The sequence below is a fragment of the Sabethes cyaneus genome, chromosome 3 (assembly GCF_943734655.1).
Source record: "Sabethes cyaneus chromosome 3, idSabCyanKW18_F2, whole genome shotgun sequence".
Lineage (NCBI taxonomy): Eukaryota > Metazoa > Arthropoda > Insecta > Diptera > Culicidae > Sabethes > Sabethes cyaneus.
Window position 1 is genome coordinate 145,949,407 of NC_071355.1, and position 15,226 is coordinate 145,964,632.

Consider the following 15,226-nt stretch of genomic DNA (forward strand, 5'->3'; position numbering starts at 1 on the left):
TCCAGTCGAACAGTTAAGTCGAGCTGTCGAATCAAACAGTTAAGTCAAGCAGTCGAGTCGAGCAGTCGGGTTGAGTGACTAAATCGAGCAGTTGAGTCGAGCAGTCTAGTCGAACTGTTGAATCAAGCTGTCAGTTGAGTCGAGTTATCAAATCGAGTAGTCTAGTGGAGCAGTTAAATCGAACAATCGGGTTAAGCAGTTGAGTCGAGCAGCCGATTCGAATAGTCTAATCCAGTAGTTGAGTCAAGCAGTTTATTTGAGCAGTCGAGTCGAGCAGTGGAGTCAAGTAGTCCAGTCGAGCAGTGGAATCAAGCAGTTGATTTGAGCAGTTGAGTCGAGCGTCGAATCGAACAGCTGAGTCGAGCAGATAAATCATGCTGTCCAGACAAGCAGTCTAGTCGAGCAGTCGAATCGAACAGTAGAGTCGAGCAGTTCAATCGTGCAGTTAAGTCAAGCAGTCGGGTCGAGTAGTAAGTTAAGCAAATGTGTCGAACAGTTGAGTCGAGTAGTCCAGTCGAACGGTTTATTCGAGCAGTTGAGTCGAGTAGTCCAGTTGAGCAGCTGAGTCGAGTAGTCGCGTCGAGTAGTCCAGTCGAGCTGTCAAATCGAGCAGTTTAGTCGAGCAATTAAATCAAGCTGTTCAGTCAAGCAGTCCAGCCGAGCAGTTGAGCAGTCGAGTTGGGCAGTTGAACCGAGCAATCGAGTCGAGCAATCAAATCGAGCAGTCTAATCGACCAGTCCAGTCGAGCAGCCTAGTCAACCATTTGAGCAATCGAGCAGTCCAGCAGTCGACCAGTGAGGTGACTGAGAATACAACCCATTGCTACGAAAGTATGACGTCCTGTCAGGAACCTGTTTCTAGTTACCGATAAGCCTCTTATGACGTTCTGTCAGAGACCTGGTTTTCGGTACAGACATAAGCCTCTTAAATAAATAGATTATATAAATAAATGTTTGCGTTAATCCCAATATGTACTGATCAACCTTGCTAACTAGTTGGTTCTAACAACTGGTCATCTGTGCACAACCTTCTACGTGTTATTTCAATGTTTTTCAATATTCAATATTTTTCTGTTGAGCAGAATTGAGTGTTATTGCATACATAAAAAGATTGGTGAACGTATAATGCATACCTACGGTGTCTCGCATACCTATAGATATACAACAGATCCAACAGAGATCCTCAGCTTCTTTTCTAGAAACTCCTATTCTATACATCGATGTGATACTAGTTCTATATTCTGTATTATTCTCTAGTGTTTTCATGGAACTGCGAATTTAGTTTGATGTCAAACTCGGTGTTCCATAAGGCGGGAGAATAAAAGAGACGACGAATTTCACCTGCCAAACCTTCTAGTACTAAGCACAGGTACCAGTTTGAATACGAGTAACCAAGGAAAGATCGGATAACTAACCCCAATGAAAGAGGGACACTTTTGAGCTTTTGAGCGTTGTATCCACCATGTTAGGAGCGGCTCTTAACGGCGTATGTGCTCCATACAAGGCGCGGGAGCTTACCGTCCTAATGCCGGTGAGTTATACTAAACAGTGCTGTACCAGATGACACTTCGGTGTCCAAGCCTAACAAGTCGCTCTATTATGATCAAAAAGTTGTAAACAACACAGAAAAAAATACGCATCTATCGACCATATATAGAGTAGAGTGCGATGGGGGTAAAAGTGCGATTTAATAATGTATCAGTGTAGTTTCCGAGTAAATTGACTACAGTGGCTTGGATGGGTGACAACTTCGACAGCTTGAATCATAACAATTTGTTGTTTACGAAGCATAGTTGCTGAGTTATGGGTAAATGTAATTTTAGAGCCGTTTTGATGTAATATTTCCTTGTACGACAAATACGATATCAACAGGAGGATATTACTTGTCGAAAAATTGTAGCAGCGTTTTACGTCACTCACATATTTCTTTTAAAAATGCAGTGAGAACAATTTACAAAATATCTTTCGTTTTTGCATATATTGCTCAAACCCCGTTAAGTGCCTAGCGGGGCAAAAGTGCGACTAACGGACGGGGCAAAAGTGCGATTCATGGACGAAGCCAAAATGCATAGGTAATTATATACTGGCTTAAGCATTGAAGTACAGATACTAGAAATGGAAGATCTGCAGGATACTGTGTGCTCTACAGATGCTGGCCGAAGCAAAACAGTGTCATCGGTTGGTGATACAAAAAATAAACGTTTGGTAAAGTTTCGATCTGGCGGAGGCTTTAGTACACCAGAGGTGCAATTTGAGGATATTCATTTTTGAAACTTATCGCAGATTAAAGATATTATGGCTGTGTTAGCTACTGCTGTGCCAATTTCGTAGATTTAAGCTTCGCACTTTTGCCCCGCTGTATTCGCACTTTTGCCCCGCTAGAGGGGTGAAAGGGCGATTCGGCATTTGATCAGAAAAATGAAGAATTTATTTTGCATAACACTATTAACCCAGATGATTTATAGTTGAATGTGAAGATATTGAGTTATTTCATTAATATAAAATATATTTTACTGTGGTGCTTCTTTATATATCATGAAAATTAATGAAAACTCAATCGTATAGAGTAGGGCGGGGCATAAGTGCGACGTTTGAGCACTTATGCCCCGCCCTACTCTATACGATTGAAAACATAGAATTTCGCAATGTCAATATCTCTGTTTCGCAGATTGTGATGGAGCAATCTACGACGAACTTTAACCCCATAATGAATTACAAATAATTCTGCAGGAACTTTGCTAGAGAACTTTTGCTTTATAGTTCTGCAGAACAAGCAAATGTAGACTGAGGACTAAGGACCATTTCTTCTACTGTCACTATCGGCGACATGAATGCAGGGGATGTGAGGTAATATCTAGAACGACGCAGCCTCTCGTGGTCTAATAGCTGTTAAAGCTAGGTAGTACTAAATTTAGGATTTCGGAGGTGAAACGTTGAATGGGGGAGTGGGTAGAATAAATCGAGAGGCAGAGGCCATCTATGCACGACTGACAGCGAAAAATAAATGCGTCGAAGATCAAATACACAAAACGTAAATCCTCAACGAGCGCTTTCCGCGATCGATAACCGTTGCAAAACGCTACTATCATGAAGCATACACGCTCGTACGAAGCTGACTATGTATAATTATTTTTAGACCGTTATCATTATTAGTTCTTTACGGACCCCGTGATGGAAAACATACGCGCCCTTGCTGTGTTCGAGCGGAAGTTTGGCGATATTTGGCGGAATACTGAAAGCAGAAAGCACTAGTTGGAGAGATCGTACATCTTGTGAAAGTCGGTAGACTCCGGTGGGCCGGACACGTCGTAAGGATGCCGGACGACAGTGCAACGAAAACAGTTCTTTTCAATAATGCCACCGTCACCAGGAATCCGAGGTCACCAGTTATCCGAGGTCATCAATGATGCGAGGTATGCATGTATGTATTTGATCTTTGACGTATTTAATTTTATCCTAATCCTCCTACACTCCGCTTTCAGTCTGGCGTAGATTGCCTCCACCGCCGTAAAGTTCTTCGCTATGATATTAAAGACATCTGCAAAGTCTAGGAGTTGGTTACCCTTGGTAAAAATCGAGCCTCTCGATACTCTACAGCAGGCAGCGAAGTCTTTCGATAAAGATGGGTTATATCTTAAAAACGTTTAAGCCCAAGGCTTTGCTTTTTGTTTACAGTAGACTCCAGCGGGGTAGATTCCAGGATTTTATCCAACGCCAATTCAATAAGCAGAGCGAACCCGATGACCTCTCCGAGAGCCGCATTGAAATCAATAAAGAAGTGATGCGTGAGCTATTTGTACTTCCGACATTTCTGTAAGATCTGTTGGATTGTAAAAATCTGGTTCGTAGTTGCGCGAGCCCCTCTGAAGCCCGTCTGGCAATTCCCTAGGAAACCCTACCGATGACAGCCGGCGTTACAGGATCTAGGAGTATCTTGCAGACGACGTTTAGCAGCGTTATGTCGCGATAGTTGCAGCAGTCGAGCCGATCGCCCTATTTGTAGATGGACCAAACCACTCCTTCCCTTCCTCCAGTAGCATCTGTTCTTTACAAATCAAGAAAATAACCCAGTGTAGAGCCATTGCCAGCGTTTCTCGACCATGTTTACAAAACTCTGCCGGTACGCTGTTCTTACTAGCGGCTTTGTTGGTCTTCAGAAACCCGATTTCTCACTTGACTTCATGGAGATCAGGTGCTGAGAGGTTACCATGGACAGGTCTTCCACGGGCACTACTAGGTTAAGTTCCGTTCCACCTCATTCTGCAACTTCGCCCTTGAAGTGTTCATGAAAAAACTGCTTCTAGTAGTCCTCTAAAAAGCAAAGCTTTGGTGCTACATTCCGTTATCGAAACTTGATCTTCTGTTTTTATACGACAGACTTCGCAGCCAGCTGTTAGAGTGCAGGACAATTGCAGGGCCAGTTGCCACGCTCCTATTGATTCTATCAGCCTCTCCCAGTCGAGATTCGAACATACGACGACTGGCTTATTAGGTCAGCGTTATACCTAGAAGCTAACTGGAAGGCTCCTCTACGGTCATGAAATATTGGTTACGTTTGCGGAGAAGTAACAAGCCCTTGAATGACACGTGTTGCGAAAAAGGATAACGTCTCACATTATATATTGTGGAAAGTTTAGCTAGCTATAATGATTTATCTACAGCGTTCGACAAAATCAATCATGCTATTGCAGTTGCCTATTTGGAAAAACTCGGGATCGGCGGGAGTGTACTGCATTGGTTTAATTCTTATCGCGTAGGTCGTAAACTGTTTGTGACGGTTGAAAGTTTTCAATCTAATGCGTTTTCGGCCTCATCTGGAATACCACAAGGCAGTCATTTGGGGCCGTTAGTCTTCCTGCTGTAATTCGCTGACGTAAACCACGTTCTTAAAGGCCCTCGTTTATCCTACGCCGATGATTTGCAGTGCCAATTGCCGAATTACGAGAGTCGGCGTCGATTGATCCGTTTGGAGCCACTTCGGGTGCGAAGGAACGTCGCACGAGCTTTATTTGCTGCTGATATGTTGCAGGAAAAAATCGATTATCCTGCTATTTTGGGAACGATTAATCTGAATGTACGTTTCAGGGCACGTTTGAGAAAATTTCTGTAGATTTGTAATGGCTGTGTTATTGTTATTAGTTTAAGAAACTTTAACGTCATTATGACAACTGTAGTCTGTTGATGTTGGATTAATAAATAAATAAATGGACCGGTGGTGATAGATGGTGAAATCCAGATTTATGAAGTGATGCAGACGAACGACTTATGAGTAGATGTTCGGGCAACCAACAGTTGACCCATATAGCGAGAATTGGCAGACTACGGTGGATTGAGCATGACGTTAGGGTTTTGGATACCAAGTCACTAAAATGTTCTCGATAAAAACAGCAGACAAGATGGATTGATCAAATGGAAGCTAGCCTTCGTAAATTTCAAGGCTGGTGGCGAACAGTCATGAACCTAGTAAAATGGAGATTGCTTCTGTGACAACTGCAAGTGCAACTCGAGTCAAAATTATTGTGCCTATTCACAAATACATCTGATGTACCCCGAGGCAGTTGCTTGGGACAGTAACTACCTTCGCGGTGAAGAAATCATAAGCTGCTTTACAATATCTCCAATTTCTTACGATGAATACTCTTCCTTCTATATTTATTTGTGGTTAATCTCATTCAAACAAATATTCTCAATAATAATAGCACTCTTAAAGGAATTACATATGACAAGAGACCTTATTAGTTCGACAAAATCGTTCATTTGCGTCCATTATACTTCCCAACTTATCGATAAATTCCATTATTTTATTTTTCCAATTTATTCCAATAAATTCTCAATAGGCCTTATCTACAAACAACATAAACCCAACTTCTTAGCTTGTCCGAATGAGCACACAGGTAGAAGCAGGAACTCCCAGCCATCGCAACGCATCGCCTCGCCGCACCGGTAGACGTAGAAGCTTAGCTGTGGTGAAACTGAAGCCACATGTTCAGCATCGTGATATCTGGTAGCGCAGGTATGGAAACTGCTTTGCCTCACTCATTCATAAATTATATCACATAACGTTTGCCTTCTGCTCCGTGCGATTATGCGTGGGCGAACAGCAGCATTATGCTTGGGAGAGAGAGCAAAGCAGAAGGTGAACATGTCTTTCATGAATCAAGCCAGGCAGAGGGCGCTGGCTGTTCGTGCGGGGGAAAATATGGAAGTGTTTGTGTTGCGTAATATATTTGTGCTATACTGCAACCAGTTTGTCAACTTGTTTCGTATCCGTAGAATCGGTAAATGCCTCCCCTGACGGAAGAAACGGGATTACTGACGTTGTTCGATATTAGCGCGTGTGGCAGTGTTATATTTAACAATTTCGAACACTACTGGGAAATGTCGTAGCAGGATATCACATTTAACTCACATATTTCCTGTGCTGTGGGTTTCTACTAGATATTCAATTTGTGACGAATATTATCGTAGAACAAGACAATGATAATGAAGCGTAACAAACCTTAAGCCCGGTAGTCGCCCTCTGCTCATTACATATCACCCCCTATACGTATTCAAAGGGGGATTTTTGAACCATGACTCCCCTAATGTGGCAGTAAGCCAGCTCAGGAGCGATATGTTCAAGTACTGACTGCTCTTAGCTCGTCCAAAAAGACACTAATCCTGCCAAATGATAGACCTACGCGAAGTACAAACAAGAAGAAAAACCAGCACCAAATTATCGTAAATTAAAACCTGATACTAATACATTAATTTAGTCTTAAATAGATCGCTTCAATAAGCAGCTCATCACGAACGTTAAGCCCCCAACCAGCGTCGAGGTTTCCCTGTGCGAGACTTGCCAGGTTGTTTATCCTGTGCCTCTAGAGAAGAGAAGATTCCTACCGGGGAAACTTTTACGAGTAACGTCTTCCCACACGAGTAAAAGTTCTGCTACATCGCAAGCCGCCAGGTGTAGCAAACAAGACGTTCATTATAATTCCTCCGGTACCGACCAAACCAGACCAGACCAGACAACCGAACGTGGACTGGTTCGACATAAATCTTACTTTCGTCCGAACGAGATGCTACCGTGTGGGAAACCCAGCGTCGGACGGTGCCCTTTCGTCTTTCGGAATTAGTTATTTCGATCCGATTCGGTACCGCCTGTCGAAACTACTGTACTGATTAGAAAAGCGATACTCATTATGTTGCTTAGTGAACTTTTCACCTTAACTCGAGGAGAGGTGTAAAATGCATTTGGCGACTGATAAGATGTAAGAAGTAAAGAAACTGTTGAACAGTTGATTATGCTATAACTGCGACTGGCTACTCAGATCTTTAAACCAGATACAAATGGTGAGAGTACACATAAAATCAAGGATGTGTATGTCAGTTGTTTCATCTACTGAAGTAGTGAAATAATTACTTATGCACAATCCAACTATTAGGATGAGATAGTCATCGGCTAAAACCACATGTTTCCTCAGTAGTCCATGCGCCACAAAGTTCATTAGAAGAGGCGCGAGAGCGCTACCTCGTGGACATCCATAGACATTTTGCTTCCAAATGACGAAAAAAGCAATCGGCTACTAAGCATTTGTTCTATCCACTCTATGACTATTGAAGGCACATTATGATGACGAGCAGCCTGCAAAATGGAAGCGAAAGTTACGTTGTCAAATGCGCCTTCAATATCTAAAAAAGTTCCTAAGCAAGATTCCTTTCGTGAAAAAGTAATCTCAATTTTATTTACCACATAACGCATTAATGGGGTTGTAGACTTGCCACTTTGATAAGCATGTTGTGCTAAATAAAGAGGAACTTCTGCTATAAGCTTAGTTCGCGGATGTGGTAATCAATAATCCGCTTAAATGATTTAAGCAAGAAAGACGTTAGACTGATTGGTCTAAAACTTTTTGCTTGCTCGTATGTCGCGCGTCCAACTTTAGGACTAAACTTAATGGTTATTTCACGCCATTGAGTTGAGATATACCCGATAGCAATACTACACACAAACATTCTTTTTAGAATGTGTTTGAAAAATTTGAATCCTTTCTGCAGTACAATAAGGTATATTCCATCTGTTCCAGAAGATTTGTATGGACACAAGCTGTTCACGGCCCACTCAATCGCTTCAGTTGGGACAAGTCTCCGAGCGAAAGCCCATAAGTCCAAGCCACCTAAAACGATTTCTGGATAGTTTCGAACTTCAGGTCCCACACAGCCTGGAAAGTGACTATAAAAGAGACATTCCAGGATTACATTGTCGTGGCTGTGAAATGGGGAAGGCAAACAAGAAAGCGACTATTATAGCTCTTGCCACCCGGGGTAAATCACTTCCCGCATAAATATTCAATCTATGATAAATATATTGAATATTTTGAATGTGGTCACCTCATCATAACAACTCATCTTACACACTGTTATGTGACTTGACCAAGGGTATGTAATCATGCTATCTCTTTCTCATGTAGGATTGAAGAGATCATCTTTCAAGTAGTTCGTCGGCAAGCAGAATTTCCATTGAATAAAGCGTTAGCTGTCACTCGGATCTAAACGTCAGAAAAAACGGTTACACAGCATCCATATGCAATTGACGTTCATTTCTCACACCTGGATTTGACAGCTTCAAGATCGTGTAGAAGAAGGTGGAAACTTGCGTAAAATATTTAATACGGGTAAATATATTTAGCACCTGAGTGAAGATATGTAAATATATGTATGAAATATATTTAATAAATTTGAAGTGATTAGCCCCGTGTCTTGCCATCTGAAGCCTCTGCCTAGCGCCTCCACGCGGCCATACCCGGTAATGTTCTATTGACTAGCCAAGCTAGGAGGTGCGATGCTGCGTAGTTCCCGGCTGCCTGATTTCAAAACTGCGATTTTGGACAGACGGCTGAGTCACACAGCCAGGTAAGCCTAATATGTTATTCTAATGATTTGTTTTGTTTTATAGTAGCTCATCAAGCAGCTCCTACTGTCTGTGAAAACTTAGGCCGTGACAAGTTTAAATAATGCACATGGATATCACAAGGAAGAATTAAATTAATTATTGGATATTGGATGGACTGATGAAGACTCAAATGCCGCAATTAAATTTCGACGGATTGCTGGTGAGATTGTTCTATTTTTGCCCATATATATTTACCTCCAATTTATTTTATTTCATTGCTTATATTTTCAAATTATATTCATATCGTATATTACTGGGTACAAGAACACCTATGAAGATTGCGTGAGTTTTTGCGCATTCTCTTAAAGTAGGTGTTCAACTAACATACCCAGTTCTACAATAGTAAGGATATGGCTAGGTGTATGGTGTACTTACGGGTACACTATATCAGCCACTTGTGATGTGTACGGTTGTCTACGCTGTGCTATACTATTCCAGGATTTCATTGTCGTTCGTACAGTATTCGCCGTTCGAATGTTATTAACCTTTCGATTTCGGCAGCATTTTATTAAGTTTACTTGCCTCGCCGAAGCTGGAAACGTTGCTGCAGAAGCTGCGCCGGCTAGTGCGTGCTGAAGATCGTAGGGCTTTGTATAGGCTTTCCGGGCCTGTTTGAAAGGTTACATCATTTCTTTAGTTCCGCTGGATGAGAGTTCCACCATGGTGTTCCTCTAGTCGTCTTAATAGTTTTTAGCGGGCAAGCTTCCTCAACAGCTTCCGCAATTAAGGGTGTTGTGATTCAATTCTCTTCTCAAATAAACAATTCGAATCCTTGAAATTTCGGCGCGAGTTCCTCCTTAAAGAGTTCCTAGCCGGAAAATTTTGAATTGCAAAATGTTGAAGCATGACTCCTTGGTCCAAATGATCAAAATATTTAAAGTAATGATCAGATATTGCTGTATCGTTTGAAACATACCATTATGCCATCTCGTGACTGATCCTTTTAGAAGAGAGTGCTACATCGAACACTTCCTGTCTACCAGCTCGCATGAAAGTTGGACAGTTGCCAATGTTGAGTTGACCGGGGTTCAAATATTCTATCAAAGCAGAGCTTTTCGGTTCGATATTCGAGCTGCCACAAATGATGTGATGGGCATTAGCATCACTCACTGCCTACATTGAGCTCAAGCCCTTTCTTTGATTGATTTTGAAGTCGTCGCTGGCAGGGATGATCCGATCCCTATGACTCAATTTTCATTCATTTGACAGTACCGTCTCAGCTGAGCGAAATTTGTCAAAGTTATGTATGGGACATTTGTAGAACTAGTTATTATCTACAATTTTGCTGGATTAAGTTTTGCTGTATCTTTTGTAGTTACATAGCTACAATGCTAATATGGCTCATTAGGCAGCGCACACTTTCTTCGTCCATCGTTTTGGCTCTCTTATTCCACCAGGTCTACATCAGATTGATGACTTTGACAACTTTTCCCTTTGCCTGGAGTCTCCTCTTCATGATTGCCCAGTATTTCTCAATAGGGCGGAACTGGGGGCAATTGGGTGGGTTAAGGTTTTTCGGAACAAACTGGACCCCTTTCTCTGCATTTCATTCTTGAACGACTTTGCTGTAATGACAGCTTGCCAAATCTGGCCAAAACATCACGGAATGGTGGCGGGACCGAATGAACAAAAAAATTCGTTTTTGGAGACACTTCTTTTGATACAGTTCCGACGTCATTAGGCCGTATGAATAAAACAGTTTGCTGTGCTTTTTCCGTGTAAATTTTATGGGAGCATGTGCTCTAACCCTTTTATTCATACGACCTATTGTCTTATTTGTTACGAAAACTTTCGGTTTTCTACCACAACTGCAAATGCCCTGCCAAATGGGCATGAAATGGGGAAGGCAAATGAGGAGCGCCCAATATAGCTCTAGCCATCCCAAGTCCCTGCCTATCGCCTCCACATGGCCATACCTGGTAATGCTCTATTGAGTAGCCAAGCTAGGAGGTGCGATGCTGGGTGGTTCCCGGCTCCCTGGTCTCAAAACCGCGGTTTTGGGCAGACGACGGAGCCACACGGCTTAGCTAATAGGTAAGCGTAATAAGTTATTTTAATTATTTTTTTCGTTTTAGCTTATGAAGCATCTCCTGCTAAATAGTAAAAACTTTGGCCAAAACGAGTTTTGATACTGTACATGGATACCAGAATGAAAAATTAAATTAACTATTAGAAGCACTTATGGAACCTCACAGCACGCTATTCCATACGAAGGACTGCTGGTGAGATTGTTCTAATTTTATCCATATATGCCACATTTCATCTTAATATCATATTATTAACAGTATTATTATTGATATCATAAATGTGGAAGACTCCACTCCATCTCCATCATCCAGGAGTGGATTGCCAACCTAAATCCTTAAGGTCTGAAGCAAATATGGCATTTCTCAATTTAAAACAAACAAATCATCACGTGGGTTAAAGTTGGTACAGCGAAATTGATTATTACATGGAAGGATCCTAATGCTGGAAGGCGACTCTTATAACCCCGGAATGCGCACAAGTGCCTCTGCTTGTGGGTCCGCCCAATCCCTTTTGGCCCTTCTGTAAAAGCATTAGTGTGAAATTCATTTGATAATCAAATTTGGATCTACTGTAATTCTACCCACATACATTGGCAAGTCCTTGAAATGATGGTGCCTTTCCCATACTACTACTACTACAACTGCAAATACCCTGCCAAATCATAAATTTTCGTACAAAATTGTCGGCAAAAACAAATTTAAATTTGCTTGGAACATCTCCCCGAGCCGTTGCCAAGCAAAATATTCGACCTGGCATTTGCTCGAAGTCAGCCTTTTCGAGGCTTCCGAATCGTCGCTAATATTTTCTTATACTATTTGAAGACGCGGTCCATGTTCTTTGTTTACAAAATACAGTCGTTTTGCGGAATGTCCGACACGTGGGCGCCAAGAACTTCCATATATCCGTCCACCAAGAGCACCACAATATGCAAACGTTTGTTCCAATTCTAAATGAAGCAAGCATTACTTTCAAGACATCAACTTAGTCAAGGTTTTATTAACACCTATTAAAACAGAAATGTTCTGACCCTTTTTTAGATAATCGAACCAGATGTAAGTGTATAAGCTTGTCCTGCTGAACCTGAGAAGCAAAAGCATGTTTACATGTGATTAACTGATCCATCCATTCTAGACAGTGCCTGATATTTAGGCTTATTCCAATAGTGATTCGATAATTTTTTGTTATATTTTCCAGAACAATCAATGCATAGAATAATTTCTGAATGATTGATGCAAATGCATATCTCTAAAGTCCATTGAAACATGGCTGAGCTATAAGCATGCAAAATGTGACCATTTTTCGTTGCTAGTTCATTTTCCGTACTTCTAAAGTGTTTCCCAATATAGTAAACAAAAAGTTGTTTCACATTAAAAAATTAGGACATTTTTTACATGGAAGTACTGCGTAGTTCAAAATGTGTTGATCAAATCGGATTTAAGTTTTTTTTGCGATTTTCGAAAGCATTTCGATTTTGGTGTAATCTATAGTTTTCCAGATACGATTTTTCAAACTTAATTCCCATGATAATGCCCTTTTTAAAAATAATTCTTAATTCAGAATGTTTTTAATATCTGTAAAATATATGATCAAAGTAAGAAAGACTCACGTAGGCACTTTAGATTTCAACTTTTTTACAAGAACTCCTGTGAACTTGTTCTGAACCAAACCAGCGAAGTAATAAACACTCCAAACAAACACTGCTTGTTTATATTTCCAAGAAGATGAAAAAAAGATAGATAAATTTATTTGTTCTTCGAACCTAGCAAATTAGTCAGCATCATTTTTCATTGATTTTGTTTGCGCAAATCCGCAACTCTCGAAAAAATTACAAAGTAAATCAAACAGAATCCCAAAATTACAAAAACAAAAGTATTTTAAGCCAGTAAATTTATTGAAAATATGCTCAAATAATTACCTTTTTGATATTTTACTACTTTTTAATCAATAAACTTTAGCAGAATAAATATTAGCATCCACAGCTTCAGACACTAGCACGCAGGGCATAGAATTCAGAAAGGCTCATAACTATACTCTAATATGCGTTTCACTAGCATTATCTGTTGACACCAAGGAAATCATTCACATCAGTAATTATACCAAATCTTATTCAATCACAATCACTTTTTCCGCTCCTCGGTTTATTGCGACAGGCAAACGATTTTTTAATTTTTCCTTCCCTCGATAGTTCATATATATGAACCTGTGCTGTACTGTAGGGCTTTCCGTGTATCATCAGCTTGCTTCTTTTGTGCTGCTCCCATCAAGGGCTTTCACTATCATTAATCACAGAACTTTTGTCGCATTCACTCTTCTTATTCTTTGCACACTCTTAACCTGCGCCACAACCAAAACGGCACGACACACAGCCTCCTTATCTTTCCCTTCCTTCTCCTATCAAAATCTATTCTGTTTTGTTATCTCTCGCTGCTTCCACACTCTTGATCTCTCTTCTTTCTACATGCCACCAGCCGGACGAACACACACGCACATTCGCTCTGCCTTTTTGCTTTTGCTCTCTTCGAGTAGCGTAGTAAATATTGATTTTCTTGTTTTTTCCTCTTCTTCGATATTTACATTCCTTCCCTACTGGGGTGGTAAGGCAGCACCGCTCGAGGGATTCTGTGAATTCTAATTTGATTTCCTTCTGCACTATGCTTGATATGGCACTGGCACCATGCATAAATTTATGCTGAACGACACGAAGTTTATTTTTCTATGTTGAACAGACGAGCTGCATCACCAATTTTCACTCAACACCGCAAGAGGGTGAAAAATTCGATTTTCACGAAAGGAAATTCCGTGCAGACCGAAAATCATTAAAACAGGAAACAGCGGAAACAGTTTTTACGCAATCTCCGGTGAAAAGCGGGTTCGATCTGAGTGTCCCATTTTCACGTAATCTTTTCCATTATTTTTTCAGAAAATGTACGCTTTGTCCTCGTACTTGGCGTCCGCGGTCGGAAGAATTTTGTTGCCTATGGTTGGATTTTGGTTTCGCAGCCGGTCAACCAAGAAACTTCTGAAAACACTGCACACGGAACACACCGAAAACCTAAAAATCCACCGAACACACTAAAGAGCGACAACGACGACTGTAACTGCGACGGTAGGTACAGAGGACATAAAGCAAATTACTTGTTTGCGGGTTGTGAATTTTCCTCGCGATTAACACCGGTTATCAAACACTTCCCACATTAACACCACACAATTAACTATCTCCAATGGAACAAGACCCCGCTGCGGAAGGGCTGTTTTTTCCTAGTTCCTGATTCAGTTCTCCGCGCTGGTAGACATTTTGAATATCACACAAAATCCGCAGCACAAGACGACAACGACGACGACTATGAAGGCGAGAAGCGCAATAACATTGTACTTCGGATGATGCTTCTCTCTCACTATACGGCGTTAGGATTTCGATTTCCCGTCTACCGACTATTGGACTAGCTTCAGCCACCGTAGAAAAGCAGCCGGGTTAGCTTACTCTCAACTTCTCCGAGGCTGAGTTTTCAGACAAAAATCAATAATTTTATGCTCGCACTCTCCAGCGGTCTATGCTGCTCCAGCTAGTTCAATAGCATATCAAGCCCAAAAAGTAACCGCAGCATAAAACAACATACTTCACATGCGTTTATTCTCTCTCTCCGTCATAAAATTCAGCATATTCTCACACGACACGATGGATTCCGTTCTGACATTTCGGCATGCTGTCTCTTTCGCTAATAATTATTTTACTGCTCTCGCTGCTCAGTTTCGTTTATACATTCTTATTTACAGTACTGTTGTCGTCACCCTCTAGCTGCCGTTGATGATTTTCATGACACAACTCGCAAGAGTGTTATGCTGCATTGCGCTCTTTTATGTCAACAAAATCTCTCTCGCTCTCAAGAGAAAATATCGCAATCAATCGCCAGGGGGAGGGGAAAACTCAGAAAATGGTTTGAGTGTTAAACGGCAAAACTTGACATCAACATATTTTGATTTTGTTTTGTTTTCATTCCCGCTTATCGTTTGCTGTACTTATGCTGTACTGTACTTCGAAATAAGACAGTTTTGAGTAATATTAACTCCATATTTGCCCCTTATTTAGATCACCTCCTATCATTTTCATATAGTTGTGCATCATTTTACTGTGTAGAATATTTTATATACAGATTCCGTCGTTTTTATTATTGTGGGAAGTGATAACTTGACATAATCTCCAAAATAAGCCTGCTTGAAAATAGTGCCTATGTAGACCTAAAGTCCAACAATACCCCGAATAAG

At 41.0% G+C, this 15,226-nt stretch overlaps 1 protein-coding gene across 4 annotated transcripts in view; it reads right to left on the reverse strand.

The window, feature by feature from the left end:
- Positions 1–14,298, reverse strand: part of LOC128744518 (semaphorin-1A) — a 422,529-nt gene extending 408,231 nt beyond the window's left edge. For all 4 annotated transcript variants that reach the window (XM_053841582.1, XM_053841579.1, XM_053841583.1 and 1 more), the window contains exon 1: positions 12,879–14,298. The gene's annotated coding sequence lies outside the window, so the exon portion shown is untranslated. The remainder of the gene's footprint in view (positions 1–12,878) is intronic.
- Between the last annotated feature and the right edge of the window lie 928 nt (positions 14,299–15,226).